This window comes from Ranitomeya variabilis, chromosome 1, assembly GCF_051348905.1.
Source record: "Ranitomeya variabilis isolate aRanVar5 chromosome 1, aRanVar5.hap1, whole genome shotgun sequence".
Taxonomy (NCBI): domain Eukaryota; kingdom Metazoa; phylum Chordata; class Amphibia; order Anura; family Dendrobatidae; genus Ranitomeya; species Ranitomeya variabilis.
The window spans coordinates 53956949-53980593 of NC_135232.1; positions in this window are offsets into that span (position 1 = coordinate 53956949).

Sequence of the window (23645 nt, forward strand, 5' to 3'; positions counted from 1 at the left end):
ATATTGACTATGTTAAGATTTTTTTTATTTTGTCAGATATTGATGTTTCACTACTTCCACGCCCTTCACCCTCTTTTTTACTTCTCCCACACTTTCTTCTTCATCATCATCAGCATCTTTGACATCAAGTTCTTCTTCACCTTATTCATCTTCTTCTTCATCTTCTACCTATAATTTTTTTTTCTTACATTGTTCATATTCTTTTTATTTAACTATTATTCTTCTTCATATTCAACTTCTTCATCATATTCTTATTTGTGACAGGCATTCCCGTAGTTGTTATCTATAAAATTTTGAAGATTACACCTTCCGTTCTGCCTGTCACAAAACAGTTAGATTTGTCCGCGTTCAGTTTGGCCTGCAGCATCAGGCGTTATCCAGGGGCACCACGAGGAGGAACGGACTCACCCCCATACACTGCTTAGTCTTCTTCTGCTTATAATTTAGATAATATCTTTTGCTCTGATATTTAGTGTTATGCTTAATGTTCTTCTGCTCTTTGTTCTGCAGCCTCTTGTTCTTCTGCTTCTCGGTCTCCCATGTCGCCGTCGTCTCCAGGGTCGTCGTCTCCGGGGTCGTCGTCATCGGGGTGGTCTTCAGGGTCATCGTCTCCAGGGTCGTCGTCATCTCAGTGGTTGTCGTCTCTGGTGTCGTCGTCATCTTAGGGGTAGTCTTCCGGGTCATCGTCTTTAGGGTCTTGAACTTGGAAATGTAGCAGAAGGTACAAGAAGGCTGAGAAAATGCCGAGAAACAGCTGATGGAACTGGAACTCGGATGGCTACCCGAAGGTCCAAGAGCCAATGGAACTACCGAGGACCAGCTGACATTACTGGAACCCGGTTACTAAGCAGGAGGTACCCGTGCCTGAAAGCACTACCAAGGACCACCTGACATTGGTGGAACTCGGATACCCAGAGGGAGGCACCTAAGCCAAAGGCTCTGCCCGGAACCAGCTGATGGTACTGGAACCAGGATGGGGAGCAGAAGGTACAAGAGCAAAAGACACTGCCGAGAACCAGCTGACGGTACTGGAACCCAGATGGGGGATTATGGATCACAAGGACCCCCCAAAAAAACGACCAACAAATCCAAAAGGCAATGTATATAAAAATTACCAAATTGTATTATTGCACAACAATCACTAAAAAAATTTGAACATATACATCACATATATAAGGAGAAGATGAGGCACAGTACTGCAAGGTGTACATGGACACCACAGAAGAGCATATTAAGGGCGCACGGAGCCGGGAACAAAAAAGCCCTATACGGAGTGGTAATAAGCAAGGGATAAAGAAAAATGCAATCCCATCCTGCTATAATTAGTAAGTATCTATTACCAACACCCACATAGTAAGACTAAAAGTCCAAGTACAAATATATGTAGAATGCATATCCATTACCTCTAGTGGGAAAGACGGGTAAGATGTGTCCAGGGTCCGTGCGCCCTCCCCAACGCACGTTTTGGTAGTAAAACCTTCCTCAGGGGGAGTAATGAGGGAGATCAAGTGTGCCTTTTTATACCTATTAGAAACCGGAAGTGACCGGGAAACACCCGGAAGTAACTGATTGTTGCCAAGGTAACCAGTACTGGAACCAGGATGGGGAGCAGAAGGTACAAGAGCAAAAGACACTGCCGAGAACCAGCTGACGGTACTGGAACCCAGATGGGTAGCCGAAGGTCCAAGAGCCAATGGAACTACCGAGGACCAGCTGACGTTACTGGAACCCGGTTACTAAGCAGGAGGTACCCGTGCCTGAAAGCACTACCAAGGACCACCTGACGTTGGTGGAACTCGGATACCCAGAGGGAGGCACCTAAGCCAAAGGCTCTGCCCGGAACCAGCTGACGGTACTGGAACCAGGATGGGGACCTATTCAAGCTTGTCTTCTTACAGCCCCAACTAGTGGGGTTGGAGCAAAGGGTCAGCAGGGGGAGCAGAGTGTAGGCCGAAGCCTGCACTGGAGGCATTTGGAGGTCTGTTGTGTCTGCGTGGCATTTGCAGGACACGTTGCCAGCTACACAGCAGGGGAACAGCTGGCGGTGCTGAATCCCACTGACACATTGGCGGGTGTTTTGCTCTGTGCAGCCAGCACTTCCGGGCACCAACTGGCGGTGTTAGAGCCCAGGGTCAGCAGGAGGAGAGGGAGCAGAGTGTAGGCCGAAGCCTGCACTGGTGGCAGCTTTGTGTCTGCGTGGCTTTTGCAGGACACATTGTCAGCTACACAGCAGGGGAACAGCTGGCGGTTCTGAACCCCACTGACAGAGTGGCGGGTGTTTTGCTCTGTGCAGCCAGCACTTCCGGGCACCAACTGGCAGTGTTAGAGCCCAGGGACAGCAGGAGGAGAGGGAGCAGAGTGTAGGCCGAAGCCTGCACTGGTGGCAGCTTTGTGTCTGCGTGGCTTTTGCAGGACACGTTGCCAGCTACACAGCAGGGGAACAGCTGGCGGTGCTGAACCCCACTGACACATTGGCGGGTGTTTTGCTCTGTGCAGCTAGCACTTCCGGGCGCCAACTGGCGGTGTTAGAGCCCGGGGTCAGCAGGAGGAGCAGAGTGTAGGTCGAAGCCTGCACTGGAACAAGTTGAAAGGGAACCTTTAACCCCCACCCCAGGCGTTTGTTGCTGAAAGAGCCATCTTGTACAGCACTAATGATGCAAAAGGAAAAGGTGGCTCTTTTAATTATGCTCCTTTCAAAGGCTGAACTAGACACTTATGAAATGTGTCCCCTCACACCGTTAAACCGTCCCGGAGGTGGGACTTTCCTTTGTAATGTGACGCAGCCCAGCCGTCATTCCTACCCCCTTGGTGCCGTGCGCCACCTCCTCAGCGTTGAGAAGGTGGAAGGAGATGAGTGAGAGGCGGAGGTGAAGATATGCACTGCGCATGCCCATGGATCCCAGGCCCGCAGTGTGATTAAATCAGAAGACACTGCGAGGCGGGATCTCATCCAGCGCGGCTGCACAGGCGCAGCCAGCCTGACACCAAATGATGTCAAAAGATGGGCAGCGCTAAGTGAGCCTGGCCAAGGGATAACATAACAGCGCAGGCTCCGGGACAGAATCAAACAATGCTGAGGAGGTGGCGCACGGCGCCAAGGGGCTAGGAATGACGGCTGGGCTGCGTCACATTACAAATGAAAGTCCCACCTCCGGGATGGTTAAACGGTGTGAGGAGACACATTTCATAAGTGTCTAGTTCAGCCTTTGAAAGGAGCATAATTAAAAGAGCCACCTTTTCCTTGTGCAGCATTACTGCTGCACAAGGTGGCTCTTTCTGTAACAAACGCCTTCAGGTTCCCTTAAATTTGAGTTGTGCCAGCGTGGCGGTCGCATGACACGTTGCCGGATACACAGCAGGGGAGCAGCTGACGTTACTGGACCCCACTAACACAATGGCGAGGTGTTTGGCTCTGTGCAAACAGCACTTCCGGGCTGCAACCAGCAGTGTTGGAGCCCAGGGACAGCCGGAGGAGCAGAGTGTAGGCTGAAGCCTGCACTGGAGGCATGTAAATGTCTGTTAGTTGTGCCAGCATGGCAGTCGCATGACACGTTGCCGGATACACAGCAGGGGAGCAGCTGATGTTACTGAACCCCAATAACACGGCAGCAAGTGTTAACTGTGCATCCAGCACTTCCAGGCACCAACTGGTGGTGTTAGAGCCCAGGGACAACAGGAGGAGCAGATAGGAGGTATTGCAGCACACACAGCAGGGGAGCAGCTGACGTTACTGAACCCCAATAACAGAGGAGCGACTGTTGACTGTGCGGACAGCACTTCCAGGCACCAACTAGCGGTGTTAGAGCCCAGGGACAGCAGGAGGAGCAGATAGGAGGTATTGCAGCACACACAGCAGGGGAGCAGCTGACGTTACTGAACCCCAATAACAGAGGAGCGACTGTTGACTGTGCGGACAGCACTTCCAGGCACCAACTAGCGGTGTTGGAGCCCAGGGACAGCAGTAGGTGCAGAGGAACACCATTTAGGCTGAAGCCTGATTGGAGCAAGTCGAAAGGAAACCTTTAACCCCCACCCCAAAAGGCGTTTGTAGATGAAAGAGCCAGCTTTTGCATCACAAAGGATGCCAAAGGAAAAGGTGGCTCTTTTCATTATGCTCCTTGCAAACACAGAACTAAACACTTAAAGTGTGTCCACTGATACCGTAAAACCATCCCGGAGGTGGGACTTTCCTTTGTAATGTGATGCAGCCCAGCCGTCATTCCTACCCCCTTGGTGCCATGCGCCGCCTCCTCAGCGTTGCTTGATTCCGTCCCGGAGCCTGTGCTGTTATGTTATCCCTTGGCCAGGCGCACTTTGCGGTGCCCGTCTTCTGACATCATTTTGTGTCAGGCTGGCTGCGCCTGTGCGGCTGCGCTGGCCGAGATCCCGCCTCGCAGTGTCGTCTAATGTAATCCCACCGCGGGCCTGGGATCCATGGCCATGCGCAGTGCATATCCTCGCCTCTCACTCCCCTCCCTCCAGCTTCTTCAGACTGTGCGGTGTCACGGCCGTGGCATGCTATTAGGGATCAGCTGACGGCACACAGTCTGAAGAAGGTGGAGGGAGATGAGTGAGAGGCGGAGGTGAAGATATGCACTGCGCATGCCCATGGATCCCAGGCCCGCAGTGTGATTAAATCAGAAGACACTGCGAGGCGGGATCTCGGCCAGCGCGGCTGCACAGGCGCAGCCAGCCTGACACTAAATGATGTCAGAAGACGGGCACCGCAAAGTGTGCCTGGCCAAGGGATAACATAACAGCGCTGGCTCCGGGACAGAATTAAACAACGCGGAGGAGGCGGCGCATGTCGGCAAGGGGGTAGGAATGACGGGTGTGCTGCGTCACATTACAAAGGAAAGTCCCACCTCTGGGATGGTTTTACGGTATCAGTGGACACACTTTAAAAGTGTTAAGTTCTGCGTGTGCAAGGAGCTAAACAAAAATAGTTACCTTTTCCTTGTGCAGCATAACTGCTGCACAAGGTGGCTATTTCAGTAACAAACGCCTGGGGGAGGGGGGGACAGGTTCCCTTACATTTCAGTTGTTGTGTCAGCGTGGCAGTCACAGGACACATTGCCGGCTACGCAGCTGGGGATCAGCTGACGTTACTGACACCCAATAACACTGGGTCGTATGTTTTGACTGTACAGACGGCACTTCTGAGCCTCAACTGGCGGTGTTGGAGCCCAGGAATTACAGTTCAGGTGGTAGAAAGATGAACACAACAGGAGACCTGGATACTGTAGACAGTCAACCAATTATTTAATCAGGAAGAGGAGTGGCAAATTCCTGCGAGATCCAGGCCTGTTTCATTTTCAGGAAAGTAAGCTGGTCAACGTTATCGGAGGATAGTCGCATGCGACGGTCAGTTAGTACACCACCTGCAGCACTAAAGACGCATTCCGATAATACACTAGCCGCAGGGCAAGCCAGCACCTCCAATGCATACTGGCTTAGCTTTGGCCATGTATCCAGCTTAGAGACCCAAAACTTGAAAGGGGAAGAGCCATCTGGGAGTACAGCAAGAGGGCAAGACATGTAGTCTGTCACCATCTGACGGAACCGTTGCCTCCTGCTGACTGGAGCCGTCTGTGATGGTGTAGACATTTGTGGAGGGCACACAAAACTGTGCCACAGTTGGGCCATACTGGTCTTGCCTTGGGCAGAGGCACTGTTTCTGCTCCCTCTTTGTGCAGAGCCTCCTCCACTGCCTGGACGCACTGAGCTGCTTTGTAAAGCACTAGCAGCACTTCTCTCAGTTGGACTGGAGAAGATGATGGAATTCACCAGTGTGTCTTGGTACTCCCGCATTTTACGCTCCCGGTTCAACGGTGTGATGAGGCTTTGTACGTTGTCCCGGTAGCGAGGATCGAGGAGGGTGAAAACCAAATAATCAGACATGTTGAGAATGTGGGCGATGCGGTGGTCGTTTCTCAGGCACTGCAGCATGTAATCAACCATGTGCTGCAGACTGCCAACTGGCCAAGAAACGCTGTCCCCTGCTTGAGGTGTGATCTCTGCCCGCTCGTCATCACCCCACCCTCGCTGTACATACTGACTACTGGACAATTGTGTAACTCCCTCCTCTGGACGGATGTCTTCCTCCTCCATTGACTCCTCCTCATCCTCCTCACAAAGTGTCCCCTGCCTACGCGTTTGTGAGGAACCACGTGGCGCTGACTGTCCAGAAGATGATGGAAATGGTGAATCCTCATCCTCCACCTCTTCCACAACATCATCCCTTAGGGCTTGTAGTGATTTTTCAAGCAGGCAGATAAGGGGGACAGTCATGCTGACTAGTGCATCATCTGCACTCGCCATCCGCGTGGAATAATCGAAGGGACACAAAACCTGGCAGACGTCCTTCATAGTGGCCCACTCTGTGGTTATGAAAACTGAACGGCGCGGAGTGCGACTTCTTTGCGCCTGATGCAGCTGGTACTCCATTACTGCTTGCTGCTGCTCACACAACCGCTCCAACATATGTAACGTGCAATTCCACCTGGTAGGTAGGTCACATATGATGCGATGTTCCGGAAGGCAGAATCGGCGCTGCAGAGCCGCAATGCGCGATTTTGCCATGCTGGAACGCCGCAAGTGAGCACACTCTAGGCGGACCTTGTGCAGCAGTGCATCAAGATCCAGATAGTCCCTCAAAAAACTCTGCATGACCAAGTTGAGCACATGTGCCAGACATGGGATGTGAGTGAGGTTGCCGAGGCCCAGAGCTGCCACCAGATTTCGGCCATTATCACACACTACCATGCCTGACTGGAGATTCGCTGCCACAAACCACACATCGCTCTCCTGCTTGATGGCATTCCAGAGCTCCTGCGCTGTGTGGCTTCGATTCCCCAAAGAAATTAATTTCAAGACGGCCTGTTGACGTTTGGCCACGGCTGTGCTCATGTCGGTCGTAACAGGTAAACGTTCACGGGTCCATGTGGAGGTGGACTGTGACGGCTCCTGCAGCGATGATTCTGAGGAACTTGTGTAAGAGGAGGAGTCAATGCATACAGACTGGATTCCTGCAATCCTTGGAGTGGGCAGGACACGTCCTGTGCCACTTGCACGATCTGTACCCGTCTCAACAACATTAACCCAATGGGCAGTGAGGGAAAGGTATCGCCCCTGTCCATGTTGACTGGTCCATGCATCGGTGGTGAGGTGAACCTTGCTACTGCCGGCGTTCAGTAGTGCGTGTTTTATGTGTCCCTCCACATGCTTGTGCAGGGCAGGGACGGCTTGCCTGCTGAAATAAAAGCGGCTGGGCACATTGTACTGTGGGACTGCCAATGACATCAAGTCACGGAAGCTGTCAGTCTCCACCAGCCTGAATGACAGCATTTCCAGTGACAAAAGTTTGGCAATGCCTGCAGTCAGAGCCTGTGCTCGTGGGTGGTTGGCCGAGAAAGGCCGCCTTTTCTCCCATGCCTGTACTACCGATGGCTGTAGACTGGGCTGGGAGTGTGAGGATGACTGGGAACGTGGTGCTGCGGGTGGAATTACAGTGGGTCTCTGTACAACAGTGCCAGAGGTTCTTCCATGGCGATCCTGGGAGGAAGCCAAACCAGCTGTGTGTGAGCTGGAGGAAAAGGCAACACGAGCTGAAGAGGTGGTAGCTGCCGCTGTTGGTTGGCCTAGCTCTTCAGTGTGTTTCTGTAACTCCGCCGCGTGCCTGGTCCGAACATGTTTCCACATGTTGGAGGTATTGAGGTTGCTGACATTTCTCCCTCTTTTGACTTTGTGATGACACACCTTGCATTTGACATAGCAAATGTCATCTGCAACTGTGTCAAAAAAGGACCAGGCACTGCAAGTCTTGGGAGTACCCTTTTTGGCTTTTGGAAGAGACACGCTCCTAACGGGTGCCAAAGTGGAGGCTACAGGATCCGCAGTCTTCCCCCTCCCTCTCCCTCTTTGGCCCATTCGGGGAATCTCTTCCTCAGAGCTGCTCCCACCACCTTCCTGTCCCTCACGCCACGATGGGTCAAGGACCTCATCATCTACACTACCCTCTGCCACCAACTGCTCCTCCTGGGTAGTCTCAGCAGCAGAGCACGCACCAGAAAGTGGCACCTGAGTGTCATGAGCGGATGCGTTCTGCGGTGTGGTGACCGGAGGCACTGGCCCACCCGCCTCTTCAGACTCAGAGAGAAAAAGCTGTTGGGCATCACTACACACTGCCTCTTCTTCCATTTCTCCAATGCTGATTGGCTGGCCCCCTGTTTCCAAGCCAAGAGATTCAGAGAACAGAAGTAGAGACTGCTCCTGTCCTGGGCTCTCTGTCTGCCTGGGCAATTTGGCAGGTGGCGAAGAGACAGATGGGTGCTCTCCAGTGCTCTGTGTCTGAGAGGATGTGGCACTAATTGAAGTCGATGCGTTAGCTGCCATCCATCCGACAACGGCTTCAATTTGGTCTTCACGCAGCAGCGGTGTACGGCGCTCTCCAACAAAGCTGCGCATGAAGGACTGTTCCCTGCTGAAACTGGGTGATGATGAGTCACCGGTCCCCGCAGCAGGCACAGAATCCCCACGTCCTCTCCCTGCTCCGTGCCCACGCCCACGTGCCTTGCTCCCTGCCTTCTTCATCTTGGTTGACTGATAAAGAAAAGCAGAAAAGTACTAATGGCTTAGTGTGCTTATTCCTGAACAGCTCCTAACAGGTATAAGAAACACTAATTTTCTAAAGTGTGGACTAGACTTTAATATGAGCTAATGTGGCCTACACAACTGTAAAGTGGTGTGTTTGGTGAACTTTATTCTTTATTTATTTTTTGGGGGATGAACTGACAACAGGGAGAGCTGCACTCACACGGAGACCGTGCAGACAGCCGTAAACGGCGCTGCAAGTCCCAAAAAAACTACTCTAGGTTATCCTATGTAGTGTTTTTCCACAATTTCGCTGAATACGGGTGGAAAGTCACTAATAGGAATTATTTGAAAAAAATGTGCAGCAGCCTGCACTACTTGCAAAAAAGTACAATGGAATGGATAGAACTGTATGAGTCAGTGAACCACCCTGAGCTGGATACAACCGGCTGTGGCTGCACACAGACTACAGGGTGAGCTGCACTCACACGGAGACCGTGCAGACAGCCGTAAATGGCGCTGCAAGGCCCCAAAAACCTCCTCTACGTTATCCTATGTAGTGTTTTTCCACAATTTAGCTGGATACGGGTGGAAAGTCACTAATAGGAATTATTTGAAAAAAATGTGCAGCAGCCTGCACTACTTGCAAAAAAGTACAATGGAATGGATAGAACTGTATGAGTCAGTGAACCACCCTGAGCTGGATACAACCGGCTGTGGCTGCACACAGACTACAGGGCGAGCTGCACTCACACGGAGACCGTGCAGACAGCCATAAACGGTGCTGCAAGGCCCCAAAAACCTCCTCTACGTTATCCTATGTAGTGTTTTTCCACAATTTAGCTGGATACGGGTGGAAAGTCACTAATAGGAATTATTTGAAAAAAATGTGCAGCAGCCTGCACTACTTGCAAAAAAGGACAATGGAATGGATAGAACTGTATGAGTCAGTGAACCACCCTGAGCTGGATACAACCGGCTGTGGCTGCACACAGACTACAGGGCGAGCTGCACTCACACGGAGACCGTGCAGACAGCCGTAAACGGCGCTGCAGGGCCCCAAAAACCTCCTCTACGTTATCCTATGTAGTGTTTTTCCACAATTTAGCTGGATATGGGTGGAAAGTCACTAATAGGAATTATTTGAAAAAAATGTGCAGCAGCCTGCACTACTTGCAAAAAAGGACAATGGAATGGATAGAACAGTATGAAGCAGTGAACCACCCTGACCTGAATACAACCAGCTATGGCTGCACACAGACTACAGAGTGGGCTGCACTCACACACACACACACACACACACACACACACACACACACACACACACACACACACCTTGCAGATCGCTGTGAAAACAGCGCTGCAAGGCAAAAGCAAGGTGAACACACAGTGGTTGCTAAATTAGCCTGGGAAAAGCACAAAGAAGCAAATCGCTATCTCAACTGGCCCTCAGTCAGAACACAGCGTCCTGTCACTAACTGAATTCACAGCAGAGTGAGCCCAAAATGGCGCCAGCGACTTTTAAACTGCAGCATGACATCATTTCAGCAGCCAATCACAGCCTTGCCAGTAGTTTCATGCCCACCATGCTGAACAGCATGTGCCCACACTTGGAATCATTCCTCATTGGCTGAATTCGTGCAGTTTGAATCCTGGGAACTTCCGATTCCGGTATCTGATATGCAGCAAGTATCGGATCTCGGTATCGGAATTCCGATACTTGCGGTATCGAAATGCTCAACACTATACGTCACACGACGCAAGTGTGAAAGTAGCCTATCCGTCGGTGGTCATAGGGGTCCAGACCACCTTGATGGGATAGTACGTCTGATGTCAGAAAGAGGTTTTAAAGAAAAAAAATGAAAAAGAAAACCCCTGCAGCTCCTCTGACCTAGATACATCCCCTGCCCTCATCAAACATGTTCCCCCAACTCATCATACAGCACTACTATCCTAGCTAAAGTAATAACAAAAGCATTAGTGGAAAGGCAGTGTTTTACCAATCTGTGAAGTAATTTTTGTCAACTTTCAGTAAAAATGCACAGAAAACTGAACACGAATCTGAATGTGCTACATTTGTGCCATATTTGAGATTGGCAAAAGTTTTCTGAACAAACTGGGCTGGCCAGTACATAGCTTCAATGCCTTCATCTTGCAGGAAATGCTGACACACTCCATCCACATGAGGTCTGGCACTGTCCTGCATTAGGAGGAACCCAGGGCCAACCGCACCAACATATGGTCTCACAAGGGGTCTGAGGATCTCATCTCGGTACCTAATGGCAGTTAGGCTACCACTGGCGAGCACATGGAGGGCTGTGCGGCCCTCCAAAGAAATTCCACCCCACACCATTACTGACTCACTACCAAACCGGTCATGATGAAGGATGTTGCAGGCAGCAGATTGCTGTCCATGGTATCTCCAGACTCTGTCACATGTGCTCAGTGTGAATCTGCTTTCATCTGTGAAGATCACGGGGCACCAGTGGCGAATTTGCCAATCCTGGTGTTCTGTGGCAAATGCCAAGTGTCCTGCATGGTGTTGGGCTGTGAGCACAACCCCCATCTTTGGACATCGGGCAGACAGACCATCCTCATGGAGTCGGTTTCTAACCATTTGTGCAGACACATGCACATTTGTGCCCTGCTGGAGGTCATTTTCCAGGGCTCTTCCTGGTCCTCCTTGCACAAAGGCTGAGGTAGCGGTCCTGCTGCTGGGTTGTTGCCCTCCTACGGCCCCCTCAATATCTCCTGGTAGTGCCTCCAGCCTATGGACACTATGCTGACAGACACAGCAAACCTTCTTGCCGCAGCTCGCATTGATGTGCCATCCTGGATGAGCTGCACTACCTGAGCCACTTGTGTGGGTTGTAGAGTCCGTCTCATGCTACCACGAGTGTGAAAGCACAACCAACATTCAAAAGTGACCATAACATCAGCCAGAGAGCATTGGTACTGAGATGTGGTCTGTGGTCCCCACCTGCGGAACTACTCCTTTATTGAGTGTATCTTGATAATTGCCAATAATTTCCATGTTTTTTCTATTCCATTTGCACAACAGCATGTGGAATTGATTGTCAAACAGTGTCGCTTCCTAAGTGGGCAGTTTGATTTCACAGAAGTTTGATCTACTTGGAGTTATATTCTGCTGTTTAAGTGTTCCCTTCATTTTTTTGAGCAGTGTATAATAATGTTCCTATGTACAAGAATATAACTATAATACTGCTCCTATGTAAATCTAACACTTAACATAAATACTATTATACAGATTCCCAATGTATTTGTACCTTCAGTTTCTGTGGCTAATATCAGTTCAATGAAGCATAAATTTCTCTAACGAAATATTGCAAACTTTACAAATATTGCCAGGTAGTCAAACAGATGAAAAAAAAATTGGTTTATTATCAACATTTATTTGCAGAATTTTCTGAGTTCACATTTTGTAGGAATACATAATTAACTGGAAATTTCACTGTAAGGTTTTCAATCTGTTCTAAATAATTCAATATGTTCCGCTACATCGGCAGCAGGTGCGCACAGTATACAGATCGCTTACACAATTAATCAAATCATTCGCTTTATCCCTTTATCTTACAGCATGATAAACCCTGAACTAAAGGGAATCATTTTAATGGGTATTGAAGTTCCAATTAGGAAGTGGCATACAGTTATGGGCAAAGGCGTCTTTTTCTAGTGGATACCGCCCAGAACACACCTACAAAAAAAAGTGCCCAACATAATGAACACAATGCAGAGCAGTGTCAAAAAGACATCCCTGTGCACTCTGGCTTATTTCATGTCTTCTAATCACATCAGGGTTCGGAAACCCTAAAGTGGTTAAAAGAAGGGACATGCTCATTAGAAGAGAACCACACTCTATACCTGAAGCTATTGCGTAAATGATGACATCGGTGGAGCCACAGCAAGAATGATGGCAAAACTGCTGGCAAAGCCAATTCAGGAAAATGAATGAGGCATGTGACATACAAAAGCCATCCACAACCTGTCTCCTCCATACATCTGTGACCTCGTCTCCTGGTACTTTCCTGCACGTAACCTCCGATCCTCACAAGTAGGGTTGAGCGAAACGGATCGTACAAATTCAAAAGTCGCTGACTTTTGGCAAAGTCTTGTTTCATGAAACCCGACCCGATCCTAGTGTGGGATCGGCCATGTGGTCGGCGATCTTTGCGCCAAAGTCGCATTTCGTATGACGCGTTCAGTGCCATTTTTCAGCCAATGAAAGAGTGTGGGCAGCGTGATGACATAGGTGTCAGGGGCGTGCACGCCTATCGCCATATTATCGCTTGTGCTGCGATTTGCAATGTGAAACACCACTTTGCTGGGAGGAGGAGGAGGAGGATAATCGGCCGATTTCACTCGACTCGACTTTTGAGGAAGTTGGGTTTTGCGAAACCCGACTCGATCTTAAAAAAATGAAAGTCGCTCAACCCTACTCACAAGATCTCCTTCTCTACTCCCCTCTTATCTCCTCTTCCCACAATCGCATACAAGATTTCTCTCGCGCATCATCCTTACTCTGGAACCCTCTACCACAACATATCAGACTCTCACCTACCATCGAAACCTTCAAAAAGAGCCTGAAGACCCACCTCTTCTGACAAGCCTACAACCTGCAGTAACCACCGATCGACCAAACCACTGTACGACCAGCTCTATCCTCACCTACTGTATCCTCACCCATCCCTTGTAGATTGTGAGCCTTCGCGGGCAGGGTCCTCTCTCCTCCTGTACCAGTTACGACTTGTATTGTTCAAGATTATTGTACTTGTTTTTATTATGTATACCCCTCCTCACATGTAAAGCTCCATGGAATAAATGGCCCTATAATAATAAATAATAATAATAGTAATAATAATAATAATAATAATAATATGGGAGTTTTCCTGAAGAGGCTTTGGCTAGGAAAATTTGATGGGTGGACCGTAGCCTTAAAGGAGCAATGTGCACATACTATAAAGGTGGAGTGGACTCCTCTTCAATCTGAAAGAATTTACCTAAAACTGTCTTTTAGAAAACTTCATTTTTCCCCTAAGTCCTATGTCCTGATTTATCAAAATTGGCATCTTGCATGCTACTGTTGATGAAGTTTGTGCCTCTTTCTGAATTTGGTGCGACTTTCAGCCGGAGCGCACACAAGAAATGCAATCCAGCCACAAATTGCATTGTATTTCTGTCAATTAACACCACTTTTTAGCCATAAATATAATGGGGTATTTGTTGCTCGCTCTCGACTATGCACCCTCCAGGTCTAAACTCATCACTTTTCAAACAGTTGGCGCAGCTGGCTGCTATAAAAATGAGGAGTCATAAAATATTTCCATGACTACAAGTTGTGCAAAAATTTTGCATAATTTTAAAACTGTTTAATGCAGGATTTCAAGCAAAAAAAAATGTTGAATTTATCAAGTGTAGTTGAAATGTGGCTGGAGGTATGAAAATCACGTACTTATGGTTGAATGAGCGCCCGCACAGTACGCAATGTGAGGAGTACAAGTCTGCAGTCTCATAGAGGGAAGGCAGATTTCTAGTCTAAAGCTAAACAACCTCTTTAAAGTTTAATACAAAATTATTAATAATGCAGAGTCCAAAATGGATCCAACAGGTTACATGGTCTTGTCCTAATATACCCATCTTATTGCTGCATACAGAAATAACAGAAAGGTAGACTTTCAATTTATGTTTGTACTAGTATGCAATTGGTCAATGACAGGCACAATTCATGCTTCGAGCTGGGGGGAGGGGATAGTTTCAGCTCCTATAGTGCTGGCAGAATGGAGATTAGGACTCCTAAAAAGAGGGTCTTGGAAGCTACAGTGCATGAGAATTGGGACCGCTCTTATTATTGAATCATCCCTTCTTGGTCACACAGATGTTGATGAACTTTATATTTTTAAGACATACCTGTCCATGTATTCTATTCGGTGGCAATAAACATAATAAATATCGTTACTATAACATTATATATGTCACATCCATTATTCTGGAAGGCTTGTTTTGTTTTTTAAGTGGCACAAAAAAAGTTTCCAATTTTTCACCTTTATATATTTTTAAATATAATTTTTAATACAATATATACATATTGTCGCCTCCAGCTCAAAAATATATCCAGAATCCGTCCTTTCCTCAACCCTCAATCTACTAAAATGCTTGTGCATGCCCTCATCATCTCCCGCCTTGACTACTGCAACATCCTTTTCTGTGGCCTCCCTGCTAACACCCTTGCACCTCTCCAGTCCATCCTTAACTCTGCTGCCCAACTAATCCATCTCTCTCCTCGCTACTCCTCTGCTTCCCCCCTCTGCAAAGCTCTTCACTGGCTCCCATTCCCTCAGCGTATCCAGTTCAAATTACTAATACTGACCTACAAAGCCATCCATAACCTGTCTCCTCCATATATCTCTGAACTAATCTCCCGATATCTTCCCTCACGTAATCTCCGGTCCTCCCAAGACCTCCTTCTCTCCTCCACACTTATTCGCTCCTCATCCAATCGCCTCCAAGACTTCTCCAGAATATCCCCCATCCTCTGGAACTCTCTGCCCCAACACGTCCGACTATCAACCACAGTCGGATCCTTCAGACAGAACCTGAAGACTCATCTGTTCAGGAAAGCCTACAGCCTGCACTGACACCGCTGCCGCCTCATCACTATCGAAGCTACCGCCTCACCAACACCGGGGCTCCTGCAACCCCCAACCTACTGTCTCCTTCCCCATAATCCATAATCCTGTAGAATGTAAGCCCGCAAGGGCAGGGTCCTCGCCCCTCTGTATCAGTCCGTTATGGTTAGTTTGTTTACTGTAAGTGATATCTGTAACTTGCATGTAACCCCTTCTCATGTACAGCACCATGAAATCAATAAATAAATAATAAATATTAATAATATAAATACACACACATATATATACTGTATATATATATATATATATATATATATATATATATATATATATATATATATATATATATATATACACTCACTGGCCACTTTATTAGGTACACCTGTCCAACTTCTTGTTAACACTTAATTTCTAATCAGCCAATCACATGGCGGCAACTCAGTGCATTTAGGCATGTAGACATGGTCAAGACAATCTCCTGCAGTTCAAACCGAGCATCAGTATGGGGAAGAAAGGTGATTTGAGTGCCTTTGAACGTGGCATGGTTGTTGGTGCCAGAAGGGCTGGTCTGAGTATTTCAGAAACTGCTGATCTACTGGGATTTTCACGCACAACCATCTCTAGGGTTTACAGAGAATGGTCCGAAAAAGAAAAAAAATCCAGTGAGCGGCAGTTCTGTGGGCGGAAATGCCTTGTTGATGCCAGAGGTCAGAGGAGAATGGGCAGACTGGTTCGAGCTGATAGAAAGGCAACAGTGACTCAAATCGCCACCCGTTACAACCAAGGTAGGCCTAAGAGCATCTCTGAACGCACAGTGCGTCGAACTTTGAGGCAGATGGGCTACAGCAGCAGAAGACCACACCGGGTACCACTCCTTTCAGCTAAGAACAGGAAACTGAGGCTACAATTTGTACAAGCTCATCGAAATTGGACAGTAGAAGATTGGAAAAACGTTGCTTGGTCTGATGAGTCTCGATTTCTGCTGCGACATTCGGATGGTAGGGTCAGAATTTGGCGTAAACAACATGAAAGCATGGCTCCATCCTGCCTTGTATGGAGCATCTTTGGGATGTGCAGCCGACAAATCTGCGGCAACTGTGTGATGCCATCATGTCAATATGGACCAAAATCTCTGAGGAATGCTTCCAGCACCTTGTTGAATCTATGCCACGAAGAATTGAGGCAGTTCTGAAGGCAAAAGGGGGTCCAACCCATTACTAGCATGGTGTACCTAATAAAGTGGCCGGTGAGTGTTTATATATATATATATATATATATATATATATATATATATATATATATATATATAATTAGAGATGAGCAAAATGATTTGCAGGTCCAAAGAGAAGGTCAGTAATTGGTGGCTACTGGAGAGGCGGGGGGTCTTGCAAATCTTGAACATGTCAGCATCCCCGGCCCCTCTTTCATTTAGCCTGAATGGTGCAACATTATGCTGCAACGATGATCTCATGTCATGCAAAAAAAATCAAAAGCGGAGCGGTCAACACTGGCAGGTAGGAAGAGAGGTCTCCTGTCCATCATCCACAGAATACTGATGTGGCCGCTGATCAGAGTTCTGCTAGCTGGTTCGTTCATCTGTAGTAATAAAAAATATATAATTTTTACTCTACTCTCACCATTAAGTGCATCTTCTCATCACTGCCGCCAATCGCTGCATCCCCAGACCTCTTTACGATAGGCCAGGCCTTGTGACTAGGTCAACAATGATTTTGGGCAAGCGTATTTAAGGTCAGGATGTCATGATGTCAAGATGTGCAAGTGATGTCACAATTGGGTGGAAACATCACAGACCTCATCAGAGCCCAAAGTCACAGTCTAGTGTGAAGAAGCTCAGGGGTTCAGCACTCGGCAAGGATGATATGAAGGTGTGCCGAGTACTCGAATGATTGACAATTAAGAGCGGAGGGGCCCGAGAGCTGAGCAGTAAGGGGAGTACAAGGATTTTGATTTTTTTTTTTTTTTTAAATGTTTATTATACTCTGGGAAGGCTCCAGAACATAATAGAAATTGGGATAGACATGCACAATTGCGCTCACCTAGTAGGGTTGTGAGCACACAACCACTAATGAAAGCTTAGGGTGCTGCAGACCTACAAGGAGAAATCAAGTGTAACTGGAAAGGAATGGGTTAACGTGCCCAGCTATCCAAGGATGACGAGAAGACCATTGTTTTGTCCTGAGGAAGAAGTTGTATACTTCCAAAGGCTTGACTAGTAAACCACATATCTTTGGAATCAAGTCTTCTCACCCATTGAGGGCAGCCGAGGTGAATCTATTCCTTTCCAGTTTTTCTTCAGAACATAATAATTGACATTCAATTTCAAGTTAATTAGCTGTGAATCGAATAAATCCGCACCAATAGGCAAATTCGAATTTTGCCTGATCCACTCATCTCCAGTAGCTTGCCTTTAGGACAGATGCAGACGACCAGATTTTCTGTCTTGAGTGTGAGCCAACAAAACATCGGATTGTACCTGGACCAATGTTATTCTATGGGGCCACGCACATTTAATTTTTTTTTTCTTTGTACCGAGCTGGTCCAGGGGAAAAATAAAAATCGGAGCATGCCAAAGTTTAATCTTATATTCAGATTGCACTCAGTCATGCAAGTCAATGGGTCAAAGTTTGATTAGAGCATCATTTGCATAATTGACCTGATTGATTGATGAGAGACTCTATAGCCGTCTGCACCTGCCTTTAACCCCTTCATGACCCAGCCTATTTTAACCTTAATGACCTGGCCGTTATTTGCAATTCTGACCAGTGTCCCTTTATGAGGTAATAACTCAGGAATAGTGTTGAGCGATACCGTCCGATACTTGAAAGTATCGGTATCGGAAAGTATCGGCCGATACCGGCAACGTATCGGATCTAATCCGATACCGATACCCGATACCAATACAAGTCAATGGGACTCAAGTATCGGACGGTATTCCTGATGGTTCCCAGGGTCTGAAGGAGAGGAAACTCTCCTTCAGGCCCTGGGATCCATATTAATGTGTAAAATAAAGAATTAAAATAAAAAATATTGCTATACTCACCTCTCCGACGCAGCCTGGACCTCACCGAGGGAACCGGCAGCGTTCTTTGCTTAAAATGCGCGCGTTTACTTCCTGCGAATTCGAAGCAGTTTTCCATCAGGTTTACAGTACCATGTACACCTAAGGAAAACCAAATCCGCTGTGCCCATGGTGCGGAAAATTCCGTGCAGAAACGCTGCATTGTATTTTCCGCAGCATGTCAATTCTTTGTGCGGATTCCGCAGCGTTTTACACCTGTTCCTCAATAGGAATCCGCAGGTGAAATCCGCACAAAAAAACACTGGAAATCTGCTGTAAATCCGCAGGTAAAACGCAGTGCCTTTTACCTGCAGATTTTTCAAAAATCGTGCGGAAAGATCTCACACGAATCCGCAACGTGGGCACATAGCCTTAGGGTTAGGGTTGGAATTAGAGTTAGGGTTGGAATTAGGGCTAGGGTTTGAAATAGGGTTAAGATTAGGCTTGTGGTTAGGGTTACGGATAGGGTTAGGGGTGTGTTGGGGTTACAGTTGTGGTTAGGGTTGGGATTAGGGTTACGGTTGGGATTAGGGTTAGGATTAGGGTTGGAATTAGGGTTACGGGTGTGTTGCGGTTAGGGTTGTGGTTAGGGGTGTGTTGGGGTTAGGGTTGTGATTAGGGTTATGGCTACAGTTGGGATTAGGATTAGGGGTGTGTTGGGGTTAGTGTTGAAGTTAGAATTGAGGGGTTTCCACTGTTTAGGCACATCAGGGGTCTCCAAACGCAACATGGCGCCACCATTGATTCCAGCCAATCTTGTGTTCAAAAAGTCAAATGGTGCTCCCGCCCTTCCAAGCCCCGACGTGCGCCCAAACAGTGGTTTACCCCCACATTTGGGGTACCAGTGTACTCAGGACAAACTGGGCAACAACTGTTGGGGTCCAATTTCTCCTGTTACCCTTGCAAAAATAAAAAATTACTTGCTAAAACATAATTTTTGAGGAAAGAACAATTATTTTTTATTTTCACGGCTCTGCGTTATAAACTTCTGTGAAGCACTTGGGGGTTGAAAGTGCTCACCACACATCTAGATAAGTTCCTTCGGGGGTCTAGTTTCCAAAATGGGGTCACTTGTGGGGTGTTTCTACTGTTTAGGCACATCAGGGGCTCTGCAAATGCAATGTGACGCCCGCAGACCATTCCATCAAAGTCTGCATTTCAAATGTCACTACTTCCCTTCCGAGCCCTGACGTGTGCCCAAACAGTGGTTTACCCCCACATATGGGGTATCAGCGTATTCACAACAAACTGGGCAACAAATATTGGGGTCCAAATTCTCCTGTTACCCTTGTGAAAATAAAAAATTGCTTGCTAAAACATCTTTTTTGAGGAAAGAAAAATGATTTTTTATTTTCACGGCTCTGCGTTGTAAACTTCTGTGAAGCACTTGGGGGTTGAACGTGCTCACCACACATCTAGATAAGTTCCTTGGGGGGTCTAGTTTCCAAAATGGGGTCACTTGTGGGGGGTTTCTACTGTTTAGGCATATCAGGGGCTCTGCAAACGTAACATGATGCCCGCAGACCATTCCATCAAAGTCTGCATTCCAAAACGTCACTACTTCCCTTCCGAGCCCCGGCATGTGCCCAAACAGTGGTTTACCCCCACATATGGGGTATCAGCGTACTCAGGAGAAACTGGACAACAACTTTTGGGGTCCAATTTCTCCTGTTACTCTTGCAAAAATAAAAAATTCTGGGCTAAAAAAATATTTTTGAGGAAAGGAAACACATTTATTATTTTCACGGCTCTGCGTTATAAACTTCTGTGAAGCACTTGGGGGTGCAAAGTGCTCACCACACATCTAGATAAGTTCCCTTGGGGGTCTAGTTTCCAAAATGGAGTCACTTGTGGGGAGTTCCTACTGTTTAGGCACATCAGGGACTCTGCAAACGCAACCTGATGCCCGCAGAGCATTCCATCAAAGTCTGCATTTCAAAACGTCACTACTTTCCTTCCGAACCCCGACGTGTGCCAAAACAGTGGTTTACCCCCACATATGGGGTATCAGCGTACTCAGGAGAAACTGGACAACAACTTTTGGTGTCCAATTTCTCCTGTTACCCTTGGGAAAATAAAAAATTGTGGGCTAAAAAATCATTTTTGAGAAAAGAAAAATTATTTTTTATTTTCATGGCTCTGCGTTATAAACTTCTGTGAAGCACTTGGGGGTTCAAAGTGCTCACCACACATCTAGATTAGTTCCTTGGGAGGTCTAGTTTCCAAAATGGGTTCACTTGTGCGGGAGCTTCAATGTTTAGGCACACAGGGGCTCTCCAAACGCGACATGGTGTCCGCTAATGATTGGAGCTAAATTTCCATTCAAAAAGCCAAATGGCGTGCCTTCCCTTCCGAGCCCTGCCGTGCGCCCAAACAGTGGTTTACCCCCACATATGGGGTATCATCGTACTCAGGACAAACTGGACAACAAAATTTGGGGTCCAATTTCTCCTATTACCCTTGGGAAAATAAAAAATTCTGGGCTAAAAATCATTTTTGAGGAAAGAAAATTTTTTTTTTTATTTTCACGGCTCTGCGTTATAAACTTCTGTGAAGCACCTGGGGGTTATAAGTGCTCACTATGCATCTAGATAAGTTCCTTGGGGGGTCTAGTTTCCAAAATGGGGTCACTTGTAGGGGAGCTCCAATGTTTAGGCACACAGGGGCTCTCCAAACGCGACATGGTGTCCGCTAACGATTGGAGCTAATTTTCCATTCAAAAAGTCAAATGGCACGCCTCCCCTTCCGAGCCTTGCCGTGCACCCAAACAGTGGTTTACCCCCACATATGAGGTATCGGCATACTCAGGAGAAATTGCCCAACTAATTTTAGGATCCATTTTATCCTGTTGCCCATGTGAAAATGAAAGAATTGAGGCTAAAAGAAATTTTGTGTGAAAAAAAAGTACTTTTTCATTTTTGCGGATCAATTTGTGAAGCACCTGGGGGTTTAAAGTGCTCACTATGCCTCTAGATGAGTTCCTTGGGGGGTCTAGTTTCCAAAATGGGGTCACTTGTGGAGGAGCTCCAATGTTTAGGCACACAGGGGCTTTCCAAACGCGACATGGTGTCCGCTAACGATGGAGATAATTTTTCATTCAAAAAGTCAAATGGCGCTCCTTCCCTTCCGAGCCTTACCATGTGCCCAAACAGTAGTTTACCCCCACATGTGAGGTATTGGTGTACTCAGGAGAAATTGCCCAACAAAATTTAGGATCCATTTTATCCTGTTGCCCATGTGAAAATGAAAAAATTGAGGCTAAAATAATTTTTTTGTGAAAAAAAAGTACTTTTTCATTTTTACGGATCAATTTGTGAAGCACCTGGGGGTTTAAAGTGCTCACTATGCTTCTAGATAAGTTCCTTGTGGGGTCTAGTTTCCAAAATGGGGTCACTTGTGGGGGAGCTCCAATGTTTAGGCACACGGGGGCTCTCCAAACGCGACATGGTGTCCGCTAAAGATTGGAGCCAATTTTTCATTGAAAAAGTCAAATGGCGCTCCTTCCCTTCCGAGCCCTGCCGTGCGCCCAAACAGTGGTTTACCCCCACATATGAGGTATCAGCGTACTCAGGACAAATTGGACAACAACGTCCGTGGTCCAGTTTCTCCTTTTACCCTTGGGAAAATAAAAAAATTGTTGCTAAAAGATCATTTTTGTGACTAAAAAGTTAAATGTTCATTTTTTACTTCCATGTTTCTTCTGCTGCTGTGAAACACCTGAAGGGTTAATAAACTTCTTGAATGTGGTTTTGAGCACCTTGAGGGGTGCAGTTTTTAGAATGGTGTCACTTTTGGGTATTTTCAGCCATATAGAACCCTCAAACTGACTTCAAATGTGAGGTGGTCCCTAAAAAAAATGGTTTTGTAAATTTTGTTGTAAAAATGAGAAATCACTGGTCAAATCTTAACCCTTATAACTTCCTAGCAAAAAAAAAATTTGTTTCCAAAATTGTGCTGATGTAAAGTAGACATGTGGGAAATGTTATTTATTAACTATTTTGTGTCACATAACTCTCTGGTTTACCAGAATAAAAATTCAAAATGTGAAAATTGCGAAATTTTCTAAATTTTTGCCAAATTTCCGCTTTTTTCACAAATAAACTCAGAAATTATCGACCTAAATTTACCACTAACATGAAGCCCAATATGTCACGAAAAAACAATCTCAGAATCGCTAGGATCCGTTGAAGCGTTCCTGAGTTATTACCTCATAAAGGGACACTGGTCAGAATTGCAAAAAACGGCAAGGTCATGAAGGGGTTAATTTGTTCATTTCCACATGGGCAACAGGATAAAATGGATCATAAAATTTATTGGTCAATTTCTCCTGAGTACAATGATACCTCACATGTGGGGGTAAACCACTGTTTGGGCACACGGCAGGGCTCGGAAGGGAAAGAGCGCCATTTGACTTTTTGAATGAAAAATTAGCTTCAATCGTTAGCGGACACCATGTCGTGTTTGGAGAGACCCTGTGTGCCTAAACATTGGAGCTCCCCCACACGTGACCCCATTTTGGAAACTAGACCTCCCATGGAACTAATCTAGATGTGCGGTGACCACTTTAAACCCCCAAGTGCTTCACAGAAGTTTATAACGCAGAGCCGTGAAAATAAAAAAATCATTTTTCTTTCCTCAAAAATTATTTTTCAGCCCACAATTTTTTATTTTCACAAGAGTAACAGGAGAAATTGGACCCCAAAAGTTGTTGTCCAGTTGGTCCTGAGTATGCCGATACCGCATATGTGGGGGGAACCACTGTTTGGGCACACGTCGGGGCTCGGAAGGGAAGTAGTGACGTTTTGGAATGCAGACTTTGATGGAATGGTCTGCGGGCATCATGTTACGTTTAAAAATAAATAGGAGTCCAGAGGGCGCTGCCCGAAAACTGAATAAATTTGCAGCAAATATGATGATGAAAACCACCCTATTCATCAAATGGTAGGCAATGTAAAATATATATAAATGTTATATTTGCGCTAAAAATATCAGTCTAAAAATATAAATAAATAAATATGCATAACACCCTTAGAACAGAGTATTAATAGGGTGCTTCAGTATACCTTGCTCCTGGTGCGCTGAATATAAACCTGAATCTCCTGATGGTACGGGATCCTTGTGAGTGCTGTCCTTGAATGCCGCTCCTTGAATAGCCCGAGGTGGCTTATGGAAAAAAGCTAGAACGCAAAGTCCCAATGTATCTGGGGGTCGCTGTCCCGGCCGGTGACAGGCGTATCTCCCCGCAAAAAGACTGAACAAACACGTGCCGTGCACAGGCACAGAAAAGCTCTACTAGAAACAGCAGAGCCGGCAAGGTGCAGGAAGACTGC